This window comes from Arvicanthis niloticus, chromosome 4, assembly GCF_011762505.2.
Source record: "Arvicanthis niloticus isolate mArvNil1 chromosome 4, mArvNil1.pat.X, whole genome shotgun sequence".
Taxonomy (NCBI): Eukaryota; Metazoa; Chordata; class Mammalia; order Rodentia; family Muridae; genus Arvicanthis; species Arvicanthis niloticus.
The window spans coordinates 122,915,648-122,931,546 of NC_047661.1; the positions used below are offsets into that span (position 1 = coordinate 122,915,648).

Consider the following 15,899-nt stretch of genomic DNA (forward strand, 5'->3'; position numbering starts at 1 on the left):
TGGACTTTTTTTAAAATAGATCTGTCCAAAGTGTCCACCCATTCAATTTACATTTTCCAACTTAGGTGTTGAGATTTAGTTAGCGGTCTCTAACCTCCTCAGACATCCAGATGGGAGGGCGCTCACTTGATCTTACTGTGTAACTTTCAGGTTGACTTTTGGTACCCTCTTATTATTAGCTAAATACAGATAAATAATAATAAAAGACCAGAAGAGCCCTTTTGCGAGATCTAAGGCACCCCTCTATGATAAACTGACATGTGGACTTGGGAACTGGTGGTCTAGGTAGGTCACAAGATGAAGAAGGAGGTGGCCCAGATAAGTGTCAGGCCAGCTCCCTTAGCATCCCCTTAGGAGGGGACGCCACCCTGGAGTTAGGGTTGCTAGGTCCTCTGTTAAAGGCGTTCTGAACGCTCCCTGAGCGGGACCACGAATAAGGCGGGATGAGGGGTGCCCCGGAAAGCCCAGCTCACTCTTCTGCACACCTAGATGAGAAGCCAGGGGTCCAGGAGGTCCCTAGCTCTCATGGCGAGCGACGGGCAGAGGTCCCTCCTTTTCTTTGGTTTCTCCTGCCTGTCGCCAGCCCTCCTGGGGTTCTGGTACTTTTGCCTCCATGCACGACACGCACCCCTGGGCGCAGTGGGCAAATGGTCTGGCCCATCGGTAGCTACCACCCCCTTGGGCACGGCAGCTGCTCCAGCTGCTCCTGGTCGGGTCGAGCTTCTGAGCTCTGAACCGTGGCTGCCCCGGGCGGTGGGCGAGCTGAGGTGATCCCAGGACGACCAGCGGGGTGGGCCGACCCGGGAGCCGCCAGCCGCTGGAGGGAAGTGCGTGCCACCGAGGGGCCGGCCACTGGATCCAGCCAGAGAGGTACCTCAGCCGTGAGTACCTGCCCTTGCCCCCGCCCCTCTCCTCTACACCCCAGGTCGCTGCGCCCATTCCCTCCAGTCCCTGCCCTGGAGACGTGCCAGGGTAGAAGCTGTAAGGAGGGCGGCTGCTGCCAGGCTCATGATTCAGCATCATTGGTGCCCAGTGGTTTGGGCAGAAGGAGGAGGGGACTGGACCGGATTATCTGTGGGGTCCCACTTTCTAGACCTACTGTGGTGGGGTGGAGGGGGCAGAGCTCCTAGTCCCCCTCTGGGTTGATCTGTCATGATATTCTGTCCCCAGCCCCAGTGTCAACCTTGAGCAGAGCATGTTGTGTATTCTTGAAAGTGTGTCAGTGAGAGATCTCTTTTCCCACACATTTCCCTCTCTCCACTTCTCATCCCACTAGACATCCACTTTATCTGATATCAAAACATCCCCCCAAATGTTTTTTTTTTTTTTTTTTTTTTTTTTTTGGTAGAATTTGTCTTATAATCAGTATTGGTTTGACGGATTCAAACAAGAAAAGAAACGATGTCTAGGAATTATGAATAACAACATCATATTTTAGGCATGGTGTGTGTGTGTGTGTGTGTGTGTGCAATCGAGTTAAATTACCACATCAACTCAGAGCCAGTTCTGGAAAGTGAGGAACAGAGATCTTAAATTACAATCTCAAGGTCACAGAACAAGAATTTGAATCCAGGTCTCCCGCATTCTAACATCCACCTACCATCTACTGTATCAGTATTGGGTCCACTTATGCAGTATTAGATATTAAGTATAATATTAATTTGCACAGGAGTAATCCCAGCCATTAGTGACAGCAACCTGTAAACTTTCTGCACATTGCCCCGCCCCCCCCCCCCCCCCACGGGAGCGATCCTATGGGAGAATGTCCATTTCCTTCGCATCTAACAAAATATGTATATTTGGACAACACTCTATTGGAGAGCTGGGCCAAACCAGAGATGCCCAACTGATTTTGGGTGGTGATACGTGCTAGGTGCTCGAGTCTTGGGAGAATCAGTTAACATCACAGTAAGCAATCCTGAGATTGCTATTTAATCTTTGGGTAACATTCAAAGGTAGAACAGCGATCTAGTTTATGGGCCGTGAGACTGAATCACGCACAGCAGGGTGATCAATAAGCTGAGACTGAGTGATGCTATTTGGCTTGTCACAGCCTTGTGACTTGCCATAGCAGGTGACAGTTTATAGGTTAAAGAGCTAAACTATGGAGGTGGTTTGGGGTCATCCAGTAAGTGCTAGCGTACGAACAAGCACTCACTCTTAAGTGCTTGCTTCACTTATTAGATAAAACATGCATGTGCAATAGTAAGCTGGAGCCGTGAACAGTGAGAAGGGGGTTTGTTCATTGATGCCCTGATCTTCAGAGTCAACAGTCACATTGACCTCGTATTCTCCCTCTGCAAAAATAATAGACACTAGGTCGTTCTTTCTCCTCTGGCAGGTCCTTGGACCTGCTTTCAGTTATGATTTATGGATTATCTCTTAAGATATGCAGCGGTCGTTGATGTCTCTGGTATCCGGTTGCTAATGTACAGATGGTGTTTATTTCCAAGTCCTGGCAGAGTATTTGATGGCACACAAGAACACAGCCATTTAGTTGGTCACTTCTGAAGCACTGGACAATTGATCTGGACAGTGCTTTGTTGGTTAAAGGGGATATTAATAGAGACTAAAGCACTCAGCCTAAGTAAGGACATAACGTGGAGACAGAGATTTATATTTGTTGTTCAGACAAAACCTGCAAGAGAAGTGGGACCCTGTGTGTGGTCTTGTGATTTTTTTTAAGAAGGTCATTCCACTTCTTATTAATATTCTGCACCTTGGTGAGGCATGTTGCAATCCAATCTGTTTGATCCCAAGAGGAACCTCAGAATTGATATGAATAAGCAGAAATAGAATGGAAAAGTGCATGTCCTACCAGTGATGTCATAGGCAGGGTTTTAAAAACAGCAGGCTTCATTTAGATAATACCAGCACAAATATAATGCCAGCCCGACTGTAGAATTCTACTTCCTCTCTGTCTCTGCATGTATTTGGCCAGTAACTACTGAAAAGCATCTAACTGTATGACTTCCACAAACTCCAGGTCTAGCTGAGAGGTATTTACTTACTTAGAAATAAGGAACTGAATGACAGAATGGACTCAATGGACTCTTCAATACCTGAAGAGAAGAGGGAACCTGTAGAAGCAGGGTGGTTGGTCAGACGGCTAGGGATGTCTTTATGCACAGAAGTGAATTAAGTTACTATCTGAAACCTGGACTGATTTCCATAGGTAGAGAAATGGTCAACTGAGATGCACTAGGCTCTGGGCTGTGGAGAACTTTGAATGCCAGGCATTTCTGATGTGGTAGCCACAGAACTAGTAGAGATATTTTTAATCAGAGTGAGTTTTTCTTGCTCATGTCCGTCATTTCCTTTGCCTGAATACCCTTGCAGAAAAAAAAAAATGGAATCTTTGAATTATCAACTACATGCAGAAAAAAAATTCTGTGAAAATAAAATATTTCCCTTCCAATGAGAGTCACCCTATAAAATTTTATCCATTATACAATTATGTACAAACTGGAATGTATGAAAATATAAGTAGATGGCATAACCAAGTAAAGACAACCATTGATAGCATTGTTTGTGTTTGGCTTTAACTGTGATAAGTTATTACTGTATTTTTTTAAAAACTTTTACTTTCAAACATTAGTTTTCACCAAATTATAAGTGAGCACTAAACATCTTAAATGCCTGTATAACTTTCCATGAGGTAGACATACTAAACTTTCCCAATCAGTCCTCCTTGTTAGTATGTCATTGATAATAATCGTGGCGTCCTGGTGCACATTTTGATGCATAAACTTTTTTTATCTTGAAGATTAATTCTGTAGGCGATCATCTCTGGAGAAAGGGTATGTTCTCTTCAAATTAGCAATTTCAACAAGCATTGAATCTCTACTAAAGCTTACATGTCCAATTTAGGTCCAGTTGGGCATTCAATGGATGTATATTGTTAAAAATGCAAGTCATGTCTGTGGCTTCTCAGACCGCCCTGTTTCAGGCAACTCAACTTTTCATTAGAACAAGTAACTAGATCCTAAGAACCTAGAGAAAGGTGGGCATTTAGAACTAAAGAAAGAAGATGTAATTAAGACCAGAGAACAGGTTTGATGAGAGAAAGGAGGAGTGTCTGTCCAGAGAAGAGGCACCTGTGATAGAGGATCTTCAACTCCTGGGATGTTTGTGGGCCCAACCTCACAACTTCCTGAAACAGTCTCCTTCAGAGACAGTCTCCTTCATACTTTTGCCTCTGTTCTCCTATGTCAGATTCTCAGGTATTTAGCTTTGGTACCCAGGTAATGCTGGGCACGGATTGAAGCTCTCTCAGTCTATGAGAATCTGCGACCCGTGCCACACCACAACTCTTAGCAGAAGCCCCCACTACAAAGTACATAGGAAGCACATTTGGTGGACCTTGAAGGTGCCTGTTTAACCCCTGATGTACGTTTGTTGGAGATGACCTTTGAGCAGAGTGGTGGGTGGGATAACATGTTTAGTGTCACCACCCAACACTTAGATTCTTACCTCATTTCTCACCAGAGTAAAGTTTCTCTGTGGAGACCATGCCTCAGTTTTCCTTATGTGTTGAAAAGCCACATAACATTTCCTCCTTGTTAAGAGTAAGACAGGAGCCCAGTGTTGAGAAGGTGCTTTATCTGGGCTCCTATTCTCCAAAGTTCTTGTTGGGCTTTCCTTGGGATCTACTTCCATCCTTCTTGCTTGGGTCATGAGTTGGGGCTCCACTGAGGTAGTTGGCTGTAAATTGTCTCTGGTCCTAGTGAAAGGGGAGTCAAGGGCTATGACTGCACTGGAGGACACACTTAGGACCCGGAGCTCGTTCTGGGACAAGTCAGTCATGAAGCAATGAAGACTAGAGCATTGCACTGCAAACTGCAGTGAAACCTGACCTTCCTCTTAGGCCCCAAGAGATGATTTTTGATGGAAGCTAGGCTTTCAAGGACCTGAGTATTTTAAGCTGAACTTGCCTTATGGTTAGTTGGAGCCTATTATCAAAAAGTTGGGTTAAGTTCTTAGGGGCTTGCAAGTCCCTTTCTATTTACCTCAGGCATTATTCTTCAAACATAGAGTGGGCTTAGCAGTCTCAAAAGTGTAGCTAGGTTTAACTAGTCATTCCCTGTTCACCTTTATTTCCCATTGGACATTTAGCTCTGACTACATGACCGCCAGTAGTGTATACCATTAGTGGCAAAGCCAAGACAGTGGGCTCATTTAGACTGTAGGGCATGAGTGGGTGATGTGTTAATTGCTCCCTTTCTTTCTCACATCTTTTATTTGAAATCACCTGGTTGCTTGGCTGATTTTTTTTCTTCTTCAGGTTTTAGAATATAGTGGTCAAGTGCTCACTGGGGTCTTCTCTCAGAGTGCCTTAAAGGTCTCTGGTATTGTTTCCACCCCGGTCCTGAAATTGATGATTTTGTCGATATGCAAAGCTACTCATGTTGGCTGCTAATTCTAAGTTGTTGGGACACCTAAGCTTCCAACCCTGTGTTATTTTTTGTCCCTCTGCCTAGCCATGTGAAATGAAACATTGCATTTGACAAAGGGCTATTTTTGAACAATTTTAGCTCCCTCACCCACTGCTTTGTGAAGTGTGAACTGGGACCATGGCCGATTCAACAGGATGAAAATAGCCTGGTTTCTTTTTTAAACTTTATTTTTATGTTGAAAATTCCTCCCTCCTCCATTAGCATTTGGGCAGAGAAGCTGTCTTTTAAAGCAAACAGGACATCTGTAGATGATGTGAGGGAACAGTGATCCAGGCAGCATCTTGAAGATCGTTCCTTGGCTGTAGGTCATTCCTTGGCTGGCTTGTGCACATTCTTAGGCACTCATGAACGGTAATTCCTTTATCAAGTATTCCTACCTGAATTGCATGCAGAATTTAATTGGCATAGCCATACTATAATTAAATGTGGACTATTGGTAAGGAAAGCAACTGTAGGTTTGACTCACTGCATTTTCTGGAAATATCTTAGTGCATAATTTTGTCATAACTGAAAGTCTACTTTTTAAAGGACCCATTAGATAAAGCATATGGTCACATGTAACATCTGGAGTGATAACTGGAGAAGCAGAATAATTAGTTTGGTTCTTAGTCTGTGTCTGGCACAGGCTGTCTGTAGCTAACGGCCCTGGGACAGTCCTGGGAAGGGATAAGATGTAAAGTGACCCCTTTTCTCTAGTCGGTTGGTTTAATATTCATGAGCCATCTGTGAGTATATTTACTTAGTTTTAGTTTTGATCATAGCCACGAAATAATCATGAGTGACATAATCTACAATCCTATGATTGGCAAGTATCCTTTTGTCCATTTTAACAATGTGAAAAATAGAACTAAAGAGACACAAAGTGACAAACATTAGCATACAGAGAACCAGCACCTGGCTTATAGCTGTCCCTTCAGATACTTGTCTGGGTACCTGCTGCTAGTGCTTTTTATGAAATGAATACAATGACCTTCCCTGGCTTTTATTGATAGTCTTTTGGTTTTCCGTCCTTTAGGGCACTTGGGTAAAACCTCAGTTATTGAATACCTTTGTGGTCAATAGTTCACATTTAAACCCATTAGTTTTGGAAGGTAAAAAATATCATTTCTAGAACTTCACAGAGATAAGTTGAAAGAAAACAGGCATCTTAAGCACTAAGGGAGACTGTAAGGGAGGGACCAGTGCCTCTCAGAATCAGTGAGCTCAGGCCAGAGAGATGACTCATCCGGTAAAGTGCTTGCTTCACAAGGAGAGACCCAAGTTGGAACTCTTGAACACATGTGAAGGTGGAAGGAAAGAAACTACTTCATAAGGGTCCCTCTGCCATTTGTGCTGTGTACATGTGTGACCTTCCTATAACAGTGTGCACATGCACATACAAACAATATATAAACTGTTTTAAAAATTAAAAAAAAACATTAGATTTTATATCTGAGCAAAAGCCTTTTCACTTGTCTAAAACTGATGCCAAACAAACATTTGGTGTAATGAAATGGTTGCTATTACATATGTTTTGGGTTGTCATTTTGGAAGAAGAGGTATTTTATTTTTAAAACGTTTATTTGAGGTGTGTGTCTCAAGAGCTATTTTGATCTTGACTCGGTATTAAGTATAACATGTATTACTCGTTGGTTAAGCAGAGCATATGTGTTTCCATTTGGTACTTAATCATTTGTGAATGTTGTTTCTAGAGCAAGCGTGGGGTAAGAACAATACAGATATAGGATGCACGAAGGATGAAAAGCAGCTTCTACTGGGACTAACTTTAAGAAAATGCACGTGGGGGAGGAGAGATGGCTCAGTGCTGAAGTCATCGTGCTGTTCTTCCGGAGGACCCACATGTGGTTCCCAGCCCCTTATGAGGCAGCTCATAATTGCTGTAACTCCAGCTCTAAGTAATCTAACACATTCTTCTGCCTTCTGTGCTTACCTTCTCTCACAGCCACAAACCTACACACACACACACACACACACACACACACACACACACACACACTTCTCAAAAACCCTCATAACCCCCCAAAAAGTGTACTCAGCATTATTGAATAGAGAGATTTGGATCGCCAAGTAAAATGAGCTGATGATACAGAAATGAATTGTTTGTCTTCTTAGCTAACTGTACGTCTTGTGTCAGTATGAAAGTGATGGTAGTATTTTCTAAAAAATAATAATCATACAGTAGTCACTGCTTGTCCATGATGTCATCTTTCATGCTTTCATTTACAAACGGCCAACCGTGGTCTTAAAAATATCAAATGGGAAGTTCTTGAAATAATAGTTCAAAGTTCTGAGTAGTGCAGCTCCAAAGAGTGCAGGCAGTGGTGCCGGTGACTCAGGTATGGCAAAAAGAAGTAGCAAAATACTCTTCCCAAGTGGCAAGGCAAGAACTCCCATTAAGAAAGAAAACAATTGTGGGCAGAGGTCACCATGGCCTGTGGTACAATGAGCTATGAACAAGCACATCTGTGTAACGTTTGCAGACTGAATTGTTGGGTTGTCGTATTTTACTGTTAGTTGTCATTGTTGATTTCTTACTGTGCCCAGCTTATAAACAGAACTATCCTACATAAAACACATACATGCAAAACCATAGTGTATAAGAGTTGGTTCCAGCCAAGACTTCAGGCCTGTGCTATGTGTCTGGGAAAGTATGTCTGTCATTCCTCTTTGATCTTAACCACACGTAGCCAACATTCTGCTTTCTGTGCCTACGAATTTAAACGTGTTAGATACTGATCTAATGAATTAGGCTCTCAGGAGGATGGAGTCAAATGCTGTTTGCCTTTTGTATCTGTTTATCTCAACACAGTGCCCTCAGGGTTCACCCTGCTGTAGTACGTGGCAAACGTCCTTCCATCTGAAGGCTGAGTAACGAGGCACTCTGCGGATGGATCACAATGTGTTTCTCTGTTGGCTCCTTCATGACATTTGTGTTGTTTTCACTTCATGGCTCAAGTGTGTAGTGCTCCTGTGCATGTGGGACTCATATGTCTCTCCAAGGCTCAGTTCCCACTTCTTGAATTGTATTCACGAGCAGGATGCCTGGATCATAGGGTGGTTCCACTCTGCAAGCTTTGACGTTTCATACAGAAGTTTCAGTATTTTGCCACCAGCAGTACACACATGTTCTAATTACCACACTCATGCCGACACCTCCTACTTAGGGCTGTTTTGTGAAGTGATGTCTCGCTATGGTTTTGGTTGTATTTCTGGAATGATTAGTAATTCTGAGCATCTACTTTTTCACATGCTTAGTATACATTATCTTTGGAGACATATCTATTAAAGTCATGCATTTTAAAATAGCGTTAGTTATCTGTTTCAAAGAGCGTTTTTTTGATTTTCGTTGTTAAATTATAGTTTTTATGTATTCTAGTTGTTAATCATGTATTCAGTAGATGCTTTCCAGATATGGTTTCATATTCTGTAGATCAAATTTTTCTCTGTTATGGCCCTTCTTGTTTTATATAGTTAAATTTTCTATTTTTACTTTTCTTGCTTACATATATAATTGTTTATTTTAGCAGTCTAAAAATTTATTGTTGGGTTGTTTCAAAACTTATGTTCTTTAATTCCTTTTTTCTTATTTCTAATAATCTACAAGACTATTTTTGTAAATTTTTAATCATGACATATACCATACCGGTTTATAAATTAAACTTAGTGTTAGTCTTGATTGTCAGTGGAAAATTTAAAGTTAGTTGATATCTTCACTATATCAGTTCTTCCAAATCATGAACATGACAGACTCTTCTATTCCATCTTACTTGATGTCCTCCATCAATATCAACAAGTTTGATGATACAGGTTTCACATACATTTTAAGTACTTTATCTTTACCTGGAACAAATATAAATGGTATTCAATTTCAAATTTCTGTTTCAATTTTCTTGTTGTAAGGGAGTAAACATGCAATTGGTTTTGTGTCTGAATTTTGTTAGCCTGTAAGCTTACTGAATTTGTTTCTTGGTGATAGAATTTACAGATATTTTCTTTTTATACTAAAAATGATTATATAATCTGCAAAACAATTTGCTTTCTTTTCAATCTACACACCTTTGTTGCTTTTGTCTTAATACAATGGCTGGAAATCCTATTATTATGTTAAATAAAAGTGATGAGTTTATCATTGTCTTGTTACCAGGATTAAGCAGATGTCATTCAGTTCCTGTTAAGTACAATGCTAGTTGTAGTTTGTGTGTGTCTGTGTGTGTGTCTCTCTCTGTGTGTATGTCTCTTTGTTTGTGTGTCTTTGTGTATGTCTGTATGTGTGTGTGTTTGTGTGTCTCTCTCTGTGTGTATGTCTGTATATGTGTGTGTCTGTGTCTGTGTATGTGTTTGTATGTCTGTGTATGTGTCTGCATGTGTGTGTCTGCGTGTGCCTGTGTCTGTGTTTGTTGTTGTTGTCGTCCCACTGTTTCCGTTTACCCTTCTGTAAACTGAAAATGTTTAAAAAATTGCTTCTGTGTTGAACATATATTTACATCTTCTTTTCATTATCACTCCTAGAAAAATGTAGAGAAACTATTTGCATAGCATTTGTGTTGTATTGTTAGTAATGCACAGAGGGCTTAAAGAATGCATAGGAAGACACATGTCCATTAAATGGGAATATATGCTGCTTTATGTAAGGAATTTGAATATGGATAGATTTTGTTATCTCTTGGGAGTTTTGGAACTCCTGTACCTGCTATTTATGGAGGTCCACGACATTCCTCTCTGTTCCTAATGCAATGAAACTTTTCTCATGAATGGAGGTTAAGCCATAGTGGTAGAACATCCTGTTTGCAGCACTTGGGAAGTAGAGGCAGGATTAGGAGTTCAAGGTTATCCTTGGCTGTATAATGACTTTGAAGCTTGTAAAGGTTACATGGAATTCTGGATCAAAATACAAAGAGAAAAGTAATTATTATTTAATATGAATTTATAACTTTTCTTCTCTATGCTTTTGAATAGTGGTTCAACTTTATAGACATGAAACAAATATTGATTAATCATGAGTGTACGTGAACACATTATTTGCATTCATATATCTGTACATACACAGATTTGCTAAATTTTGCTAAGGACTTTGCATCTAAATATATGAAGGACAATAGCCTCTGGCTTCTTTTATTCATGTGGATTTTCTTTTTGTCTGATTTTGGTTCTATGTACTAGACTATGATTTGGGAACCACTTCTTCTTCTATATTCTGACAGAACCAGCTGGGACATGGAAATTCCGTTTCAGAAATTTTTAAATTAAAAAAAAAAAAAAACTCTAACAGTTGAATAACTGTTCAGGTCATGTCCTTTCTCTTGGAATGAGATTTGGCAGTTTGTCATTTTTTAAGGGAAGTTCCGTAGGTTATTGGGTTTATGCATATATTTGTCCTCGGATTTCCCTCACTTCCTACTTTTCATTTCTTGGATTTTTTTTTTTTCTGCTTGCTCCAGCTTTATTTTCTCTACTTTTAAAAGTTCTTAACCAAGCTGAGGGTGTGGACTTAGGATGGCTTCTCCCGTCTCATGTCAGCATTTATGTGCAACACGATTCCTCTTGACCTGGCTTTGCCTCTATCTTACAGAGTGTGATGTTACGTTTTATTTACAGTCTGCTCTCGATCCGTGTTTAAGTAAGCATTTCTGCTTTGACCCAGGGGCTACTGAGCAACCTTTTGTCCACTTGTGTGTGCTTTGTAAGATTCTATTTTTAATTTATGTGTACAGGTGTGTGTGTGTGCGTGCGTGTGTGTGTGTCGGTAACTATGGAGCCAGAGGAGGGCATTTCTTAGAGCTGGAATTACAGCAGCTGTTAGCCTCCAGACATGGCATGGGGACTAAACTCAGACCCTTTGGAAGAGCTGAAAGTGCTTTTAACCTCTGATCCTGCTTTCCAGCTTCTTTTTGCATTTCTTAAATTAATTTAAGAAATAATTAATAAATTAATAATAATTAATAAATTAATTGGGTCTCGCGATTTGGCCCAGGTTGGTCTTGCATTCATGGCCTTAGGTTAACATCCCAGCTTAGCCTCTGAGTGGTTAGAGATACAGGCTGTGGTGTCTGGTTGAGAAGAGACTCTGACTTCTCAGAGTTTGGAGATTTTGTTGTTTTGGTTTCTAGCTTACTTCTACCTAGTTAAGGAATCTATTGCAGTTTAAATTATTTTAAATTTGCCTAGAAGTTCACCTTGGTTTGTAAGTCTTCCTACGTTTTGTGGATGAAAACATAGTATGTGCTAAAAGTGTGATGAGTTCTTGAAATAATGTGTGTTCTCCTGGTTCTGAGTAAAATATCTTAAAGCCGACCAGATCCTATCGGCTAATGCACTGCTTAGCTCTGCTCTCTGAATACGGCTCCATCAACTGTCATGTGTATGTAGGGTCCCTCAGTATTTGTTTTTTTGTGACTAGTATTTCAATAGTACAATATCCTTCAGATTCACCCACCTTGTTACAGGTAACATGACTTTCTCTTTAAGAATTGAGTAGTATTCTGCACTATAACTGCATGCTATATACATTAATATACATAACTATATGCTATATGTATTAAACTTGTCTGTCTGTTGACAAACACACTGGGGATGCAGTTACACCTCTGCTCCATTTGAGGACTCCCGAAATATATATTGGATCCTTCTTGTCCAAACTAACCCCATTGAAAGGTTATTGTTGTAAGATCTGCGTCCACTAGTGACTTTTGACATGCTGAACTTGTGAGTGAATCAGAGTCAAGTATATGTCTTACCTCTCATAACTTTTGAAATGAAAATCAACCAGTCTGATAACAGCCAAAAAGTATTACATATAAGAAACCTCCACCTTGACCATCTCTCGATTAGAGCTTTTGAATTTTAAGCAAATGCAGTGTATGCTCTTCTATGACCCCTGAGAGTCCTGTCCCCTTTTTGCTTTCTCCTGACACTTTGCAGTCTCAGGTGAGCAGTATTCCACTCACAGATCGTGTGGGATCAACTCTGTCCTATCTCATAGGTGGATCCAGCTCCCGAGTACCACCCGTCCTTTGTTCCTGACTTGTTGCACCTAACACAGTGCTCCCCTGCTCCCCCACGTCTTCACTGGTGTCTTATCACCAGTGTATGTGTACTGCATTTCCTTTGTCTGAGCATCCATTGATGGATACTGTTTTCATGAGTTAGCTCTTGGGAATAGTGCTGCAGTAGATGTGAGAACAGGGATGGCCTTTGTGCATCTGGATTGAGTTTCCTTTGCCAGGGACCGGGCAGTGGGATGGCTGATAGCTCTGTCTGAAGTCGCGGTAAACTTCTGGACTGTTTAGTGTAAGCAGCTTTACTACTACACACCCCACCAGCAGTGTCAAGCATGCCTGTGTCTTTCATGTGCTTGCCAGCCCTTGTTTTTCTTTGTCTTCTGTATTAGCCAATTTGTAACTCATATAATGGTGTAGCCATTGTTTTTGGCTAAGTACATTTTTTCTCTCTATGATAAACAGAATCTCCAGTGTGCCATTCTAGAGGATGGTTGGGAAGGCTAATCCCTCCTTTTTCTTATGAAATTATTTTAATCTACCCATCTGATTTGCATTTTGGATTGATACTGTCTCAGGAGGGACCCTCTCAAGAGACTTTTTCCTCTATATGTAGCTTCTCATCTGTGTGTGAGGAACTAGACAGATGTCTTGGGAAGATGAGAAAGAAGGGCTTCGTGAAGTCCTGAAATCTCCTGGGCCTATTAGTGACTGGACCTCCCTTTCTGATGTGGTGGTCTGTGGAGCAGCTGTCTCAGATTCCATGCAGATTAAACATTTTTATTCTACCTCTGTGGTGATTGGTTATATCCTTGATATGTGAGGTGGATGTCCAGGAGGACCAACTTCATAGATTAAAAGGAGGAGAATGGAAAACACTGTTTTGGGGGCTACTGTAGGGCATGGTACTCAAAGTATAACCTATATATGAGGTGAAATTGTCACATGACCCCTGGGAGAGCATGTGGAAAACATTGCAGTGCCCAGAAAAATAAACAAAAATGCAGATGATCTTCCCTGGAATCACAGTGTGTGTGTATGTGTGTGCCCATGTGCACTTGTGTGTGTGCTTGTGTGTGTATGTATACTTGTGTGTGTGTGCATATGTGCTTGTGTATGTGTATATGTGTGTGTGTTTGTAGCCACACTCTCTCACTTTTACCCCCCTTTCTGGCCCTCAAGAGCCAGATTTCAACTGAAATTCAAGTAGCAGCAAGCTGCACCTTCCACACTGTCCTAGGACTGCTGTCTGGGTGTCAGGAGGAAGTGGTTGGCTTGGGACCAGGTCTTTTCTTCTGTGGACATTGTCAGAACCGAGGATGCTGAAGACTGTTGCACCTGAGGTGAGTCAGCAGTGCTGTCTGACATTATCCAGTGTGTGTGTGTGTGTGTGTGTGTGTGTGTGTGTGTGTGTGTGGTGTGTGTGATGTGTGAGTGTGTGTATGTGATGTGTGTGTGATATGTGAGTGTGTGTGTGTGTGTGTGGTGTGTGTGTGTGTGTGTGTGTGGTGTGTGTGTGGTGTGTGATGTGTGAGTGTGTGTATGTGATGTGTGTGTGATATGTGAGTGTGTGTGTGATATGTGAGTGTGTGTGATGTGAGTGTGTGTGTGATGTATGAGTGTGTGTGATGTGTGAGTGTGTGTGTGTGATGTTTGTGATGTGTGTGTGATGTGTGAGTGTGTATGTGATGTGTGAGTGTGTCTATGTGATGTGTAAGTGTGTGTATGTGTTTTGTGAGTGTGTGTGGTGTGTGAGTGTGTGTGTGATGTTTGTGATGTGTGTGTGATGTGTGAGTGTGTATGTGATGTGTGAGTGTGTCTATGTGATGTGTAAGTGTGTGTATGTGTTTTGTGAGTGTGTGTGGTGTGTGAGTGTGTGTGTGATGTATGAGTGTGTATGTGATGTGTAAGTGTGTGTGATGTGTTTGTATGTGTGATGTGTGAGTGTATGTGTGTGTGTATCACACACTCAGTTATCAGGCTGGTGTCTGACCCTAATGTCCAAGTCTGAATTATTATACTATGGTATAAAGTGAAGCTATACAAAGTAGGTCAGAAAGTCTTCTGATTTGGGCCAAAAATTGAAACGGAATAGTGGTATATAATTTTACCCACCTCTGAAGATGTTGTGGTGAAGCTGTTACTAGAACTTCTGAAGTTTATCCTTTTAGAACCCCCTGCCCCCCCAAAAGTCTGTCAGAGTGTTTTGGATTCCTCAAATAGATTACTGCACAGTAATGGCTGTGTTCTCTGGGTTATTCTAAATTTAAGTCTCATTTCCATCCTCTTATAATTTTAAATTCCTTTGATGATAAATTTTAATTCTAGTTTTAAAAGTTTTTATATTCTGCAGTTGAGATTATGCATGCAGTCAATGACATTTATTAAATCTCTTAAAATTCAGATCATTATGCTATAAAGGAGTTTATATTGATTGGAAATATAAGGTATTATAGCCACAATAAATACATATACATATTACCTATATAATATATATTGTAGAAGCAACCTTCATTTTGAATTATCAAAAGTTGCAACATTTAAGTAACATTAGTAAATGGGAAAAACGTGATAAAATGGCTTTATAGAGGTGAACACACATTAGAAAAATTTTTAATGGAGTTTAAAAGTCAATATCAAGAGAGGATCAGTGGGTTACATTTGATTGTGTTTTTTAGAAATTTCCCCTCTTTATAGTTTATAAGATAGGAAGAAGCTGTAACGTATTTAATATATCTTGTTAATTGTTCAGCAAATGTCTGCTCAATTGAACACAAGTCGGAAACGATGAATTCGAAGTCTATTTGTATTGATATTAATAGAAATAGGCTAATGAGTGAGTTACTAGGACCTGTACCGAGTAGCTTACAACCTCCAATCCCACCCAGCTCTAGGGAACCAATCCAGCACCCTCTTCTGGACGCCACAGGTACTGCACTCACATGGAACCCTTTCACATGCACATACTTTTAAAGAAGTTTCTCTTCCTATGTTTGGCATGATCTTTGGCAGAGAAGCTTGTCATTGGGAAAGTATGTGGCTTATCCAGTTAGTAAAATGATGGTAGAAGAAATCTGTAATCATTTAGAAAGATAATTTATTTCATATCACCAAAGTGTTATGGGTAATGTAATGTAGAGGTGCTTGATCTGTTATTATTAATTTATTTATTTTTTGATTTTTCAAGCAGGGTCTCTCTGTGTAGCCCTTGTTGTTCTGGAACTCACTCTGTAGATCAGGCTGGTCTTGAACTCACAGAGATCTGTCTGCCTTTATCTTCCAAGTGCTGGGATTAAAGGTGTGCAACCTTTAATCGCTGCCCAGCCGATCTCTCTCTCTCTCTCTCTCTCTCTCTCTCTCTCTCTCTCTCTCTCTCATAAAGAAACTCTCTATATCTTAGAAAGTTCTTTATTTTCACACTCTACCCTTTTCCATAGCAATATTTAGC

The 15,899-nt window shown here is 40.8% G+C and overlaps 1 protein-coding gene across 5 annotated transcripts in view; it reads left to right on the plus strand.

The window, feature by feature from the left end:
* The first annotated feature begins 638 nt into the window (after positions 1–638).
* Positions 639–15,899, plus strand: part of Ttll7 (tubulin tyrosine ligase like 7) — a 124,339-nt gene continuing 109,078 nt past the window's right edge. For 3 of the 5 annotated variants that reach the window (XM_034500155.2, XM_076933354.1, XM_076933357.1), the window contains exon 1: positions 681–881. The gene's annotated coding sequence lies outside the window, so the exon portion shown is untranslated. Of the gene's footprint in view, positions 882–15,899 lie in introns of all 5 variants that reach the window. The other 2 variants (XM_076933356.1, XM_076933355.1) reach the window with 2 other exon arrangements.